Source organism: Furipterus horrens, unplaced genomic scaffold (assembly GCF_987537825.1).
Source record: "Furipterus horrens unplaced genomic scaffold, mFurHor1.1.pri manual_scaffold_6, whole genome shotgun sequence".
NCBI classification, from domain to species: Eukaryota; Metazoa; Chordata; class Mammalia; order Chiroptera; family Furipteridae; genus Furipterus; species Furipterus horrens.
Genome location: NW_028327176.1, coordinates 43,334,437 through 43,339,941, shown reverse-complemented (window position 1 = coordinate 43,339,941; position 5,505 = coordinate 43,334,437). Strand labels below are relative to the sequence as shown.

The following is a 5,505-nucleotide window of genomic DNA, read 5'->3' as shown; positions in this document are numbered from 1 at the left end:
GAGACAGCCAACCAACCTGGAGTTTGCACGATCCTTCCCCTTGTGGGAAGGCCACCCTCCCCTCCACACCCCCACTCTTATTAGGGATTTCTTGACCCAAGGGTAGGTAGGACGATGACCATGTCCAGCCTGAAGCAGCTAGAGGAGCTCGAGACCTTCGTCCATTGTCCTTTATAAGATTGTAAAGGGTCTCAAGTCTGAGAGGGAGGGATTGTTATTTTTTATTGTTAAAATATTTAACCCCTCCCCTGCCGCCCCATTGTCTGCCTCGCTCCGCCCCGGGGGACACGTGCGCTTGCAGCTTCCCCAGTGAGGAGAGCGCTGGGCGGCGGCCGCGGCGTGGACACAGCCTGGAACGACTACGCTGCCGCGGCGCTAGGGCCGGGGCCCGGCGCCCACGGGCCGGTGGGGGCTCCCCAAGGAGCTGCAATCGCATCGAGCCCCCACGCCAGTGTCTCAACAGCCCGGTACACGAGTCAGAGATCTCTGGAAACATGGCTACAGAACATGTTAATGGAAATGGTACTGAAGAGCCCATGGATACTACTTCTGCAGTTATCCATTCAGAAAATTTTCAGACATTGCTTGATGCTGGTTTACCACAGAAAGTTGCTGAAAAACTAGATGAAATTTACGTTGCAGGGCTTGTTGCACATAGTGATTTAGATGAAAGAGCTATCGAAGCTTTAAAAGAATTCAATGAAGACGGCGCATTGGCAGTTCTTCAGCAGTTTAAAGACAGTGATCTCTCTCATGTTCAGAACAAAAGTGCCTTTTTATGTGGAGTCATGAAGACTTATAGGCAGAGAGAAAAACAGGGGACCAAAGTAGCGGATTCTAGCAAAGGACCAGATGAGGCAAAAATTAAGGCACTCTTGGAAAGGACAGGCTACACACTTGATGTGACCACTGGACAGAGGAAGTATGGGGGACCACCTCCAGATTCCGTTTATTCAGGTCAGCAGCCTTCTGTTGGCACTGAGATATTTGTGGGGAAGATCCCAAGAGATCTCTTTGAAGATGAACTTGTTCCATTATTTGAGAAAGCTGGACCTATATGGGATCTTCGTCTAATGATGGATCCACTCACAGGTCTCAATAGAGGTTATGCATTTGTCACCTTTTGTACAAAAGAAGCAGCTCAGGAGGCTGTTAAACTGTATAATAATCATGAAATTCGTTCTGGAAAACACATTGGTGTCTGCATCTCGGTTGCCAACAATAGGCTTTTTGTGGGCTCTATTCCTAAGAGTAAAACCAAGGAACAGATTCTTGAAGAATTTAGCAAAGTAACAGAGGGTCTTACAGATGTCATTTTATACCACCAACCAGATGACAAGAAAAAAAACAGAGGTTTTTGCTTTCTTGAATATGAAGATCACAAAACAGCTGCTCAAGCAAGGCGTAGGTTAATGAGTGGTAAAGTCAAAGTTTGGGGGAATGTTGGAACTGTTGAATGGGCTGATCCTATAGAAGATCCTGATCCTGAGGTTATGGCAAAGGTAAAAGTGCTGTTTGTACGCAACCTTGCCAATACTGTAACAGAAGAGATTTTAGAAAAGGCATTTAGTCAGTTTGGGAAACTGGAACGAGTGAAGAAACTAAAAGATTATGCTTTCATTCATTTTGATGAGCGAGATGGTGCTGTCAAGGCTATGGAAGAAATGAATGGCAAGGACTTGGAGGGAGAAAATATTGAAATTGTTTTTGCTAAGCCACCAGATCAGAAAAGGAAAGAAAGAAAAGCTCAGAGGCAAGCAGCAAAGAATCAAATGTATGATGATTACTACTATTACGGTCCACCTCATATGCCACCTCCAACAAGAGGTCGAGGGCGTGGAGGTAGAGGTGGTTATGGATACCCTCCAGATTATTATGGATATGAAGATTATTATGATTATTATGGCTATGATTACCATAACTATCGTGGTGGATATGAAGATCCATACTATGGTTACGAAGATTTTCAAGTTGGAGCTAGAGGAAGGGGTGGTAGAGGAGCAAGGGGTGCTGCTCCATCCAGAGGTCGTGGGGCTGCTCCTCCCCGCGGTAGAGCCGGTTATTCACAGAGAGGAGGTCCTGGATCAGCAAGAGGCGTTCGTGGTGCGAGAGGAGGTGCCCAACAACAAAGAGGCCGCGGGCAGGGAAAAGGGGTCGAGGCCGGTCCTGACCTGTTACAATGAAGACTGACTTGCTATGTGGGATTACACCAGAAGCTTGCAGTGGAGTAATGGTAAGGAAATCAAGCAACCTTAAATATCTCGACTGTATAGGAGCATATTCTATTGCAGAAGACCTTCCAGTGAAGATCGCGGAATCAAATACAGGACATTGAACTAATACTTGGACTTTGATATGAATTTATTTCTTTAACAATTTTCTCTGCAGTGCAAGTTATTAAACTAAAGCTACTCTATTTTCCAAATGTGCTCCAACATAAATTCTTCATAACTTCTAGCATGGTATCTAATAAAGAATAAAGTTCTTCTCTTTAAAAAATCTGCTCTAAGTAGATTTTTCCCCTGTTTTTTTAAATTAAGGATCCCAGCAGTGGTTTTCTGAAATATTCTCTTGAATTTGTGCAGTTAAATTTTATTGGAGTGGTATAGATGAATACCATTGTTGGTATCCTTTTAATTTTATTTCTGCTCACCAAGGTCAATCATGATTGTCTATATCTTTTTTATAGTAATCACTTTTGAATTGTGTTCAGATATGCAGTTTCAGGTGTAATCATCAGAGCTGGTTAGTCAGGCATTCCAGATAGTGGTTCTTTTCAGAACCTTTTTTAAAGGGTTGGTTAACTACCTCAGTAGCAGAGGATTGAACTATACCCTGTCTGTACTGTACATAGAAAATCTTTGTAGATAAAAGCAAGGCTTGTTAAATGATATGAGGGTAAGATTTTAATATACCAAATGTAACACTCTTAATTGCCTTTAGTTTCAGAGGCTTGTAAGACTTCCTCATGACCATCATAACAGGCCTTGCTTTTGTCGTATTTTGTGGCTGAAAAAGCAGCCTTGCTTCTTCAGATATTGTAGTTATTTGGATGTATAATAGTTTAGCAAGATGTTACTTTTGTAAGACATCAGATGTTCAAAAAAAGTGCATCCGATCTTGTACTAAATACTGCAGTGTCCCTTTATAAAATAAAGTCAGACTAAAACTGACAGTTGTACAGCAAAGCCTGACATTTGGATATTTTGAAGTTTTTTCATAAATCATAGATTAGTATATGGCTGTAGTTTAGCTTTTAGGTAAAGGTATGTTTCATTAGTGCATTTCTTATTGCTGATCACTGCAAAAATGTGAATCAGCTTTCCATTTCTTATGCAGGTCATGATAACTTGTAGAATAGAGTACAATCATTTGTGCTATGTTTTTAATTTTCTAAAGCACCTTGATGACAGTGAGTGTTCAATGGTGAAGCATCCTCTATTGAATCACCCTCAAATTTTTTTGCCAAGCCCCAAATTGATAGCTTAAAGTCAAAAGTGAAATTATAGTTTAATTAGGGCTTGGTATAAAGAAATCCCTTTTCCCCTTCCCCAAAGGGATACTGCAGTTATATCACATACCTAATAGGCACCACAATGAAGATCAGAGCTTACTATACTTAAGGTTTTATACACACCAGTTTCCCCAGTAAATGCAAATTTAACCAGAAAATTAGACATGTCATATGTTCAAAATGCTCATGGCAAACAATCATTTTGCATTCCTGCAAATAAAATTGTTTTATACTGTAAAAAAAAAAAAAAAAAAATATTTAACTAATTAATTAATTATTTTTTTAAAAAAGAAGAATATATGAAAGGGTGAGCCATGGGCATGGACTTGGGGAGGGGATTGTCGGGGAAAGGGGGTGCTGGGCAGAGGGGAGCAAAGGGGAAAAAATTGGAACTATTGTAACAATATAATCAATAAAATATACTTAAAAAAATAAAAGAATGGGCAAACTAAAAAAAAAACAAAAACAATAAAGAATGTTTAACTTTCAAAAGATAATTTTTTAAATATAAATAAATAAAAGACAAAAAGGAATTGGAAAAAAAAAAAAGAAAACAAAGGGGAAAAAGAGGGGTAGAATGAGGAAAGTTTTGACCTGTAATACAAGTATAATTAAAAGATGAATAATCCCTTATTCCAAAGCACACAGATATATGTGTACAAATCTAGTCTAAAACTAAAATATTTGGTCTCAGTTTTGAACTCCAGATTGACATCAAATATAGTGGCTTTTTCTTCTATTTCAGTAGTTTCTTTAAAAAAGGATATGCTTTTTCACAACTAGGTAGCTCAAAACATTAGTCAGAGTTGATCACATAACCACAAGATTTTGTATAATACCAAGATTCATGTACTTAACTATAAATTTTCAGAAATTTGGCCATGCTTTTGGTTTAATGAACTTTTATTTAAAATGAGGAACTTGGCTAGAGAACATTATTACTTCATTTTGTAATCTAAGGGCAATTGAAGAAACATATAGCATGAGTAATGCTCATCAACATTTATGAATTTGTTTTAAAATTATGACTTCATTTCTACTGAATTGTCATATAATATTTCAAAACCTATGATTCCAGTGAGCCAAGGGCAGCTAGCTCTTCAATGGGAACAAAATGAGAATTTCAGGTAATATCTTTATAATCCACATGGTCAGTTTGAGTCTCAATACCTATGCTTCCTTGAACAATTAAGTGATATATATTTGTTTTTCCTTTCCCAGCTGCAACTTCTATTTCCTTATCTTCTAGCCACACCAATAAGAAATACAATCTCATGAGCCGCCATTGGAAATTCTCAAGTTGAATCTCTTAGAGGCATTTAATCCCCAAGAGACCAAGAGCTGAGAAAATTTCAACTTAAAAAATAATCTAATGTTTCCTTGACTTAGATATTCAGCACTTAGTATTATCACTATTTCAAATTTTTATTTTCATTGTTCTGACAGGTGTGTAGTAATATCTCCTGTGGCTTTAACTTGCATTTTCCTAATGTCTAATGATGTTGAACATCTTCTCATGTGATCTCTAAATTCTTTTCTGTGAAGAGATTCTGTGAAATCTCTTTATGTTTTTTACCATTTTATAATTCAGTTGCTTTTTATATTTGTTGTTTTTTACTGTTCAGCTTTGTTATATACATATATATAATATCTATATATAATATATACAATATATATATAATTATATATATGTAGTATCTATATACAGTATTCCTTCACTTATCGCAGGTATTACATTCTAGACCCCACCATGAGAGGTGAAAATCCACGAAGTAGGAACCTTACATTTATTTTAGTATTTATATATATTTTAAGGCTTATAAACCCTTCCCACACACTTATAAACCATTCCCAGTCCCTTATTAACCTTTCCCACTCCCTTACTAACCTTTTCCACACTTTTATAAACACTACTTATGTTCTTAAATATATTCTAAACTCTTAAACCTACGTAACTTTAACAACATATGTATACAGTACTGCAAAATCCT

The 5,505-nt window shown here is 37.6% G+C and overlaps 1 pseudogene; it reads left to right on the top strand.

Moving 5' to 3' along the window:
• The first annotated feature begins 349 nt into the window (after positions 1-349).
• LOC150006047 (heterogeneous nuclear ribonucleoprotein Q pseudogene) lies at positions 350-2,425 on the top strand (annotated as a pseudogene).
• The last annotated feature ends 3,080 nt before the right edge of the window (positions 2,426-5,505 follow it).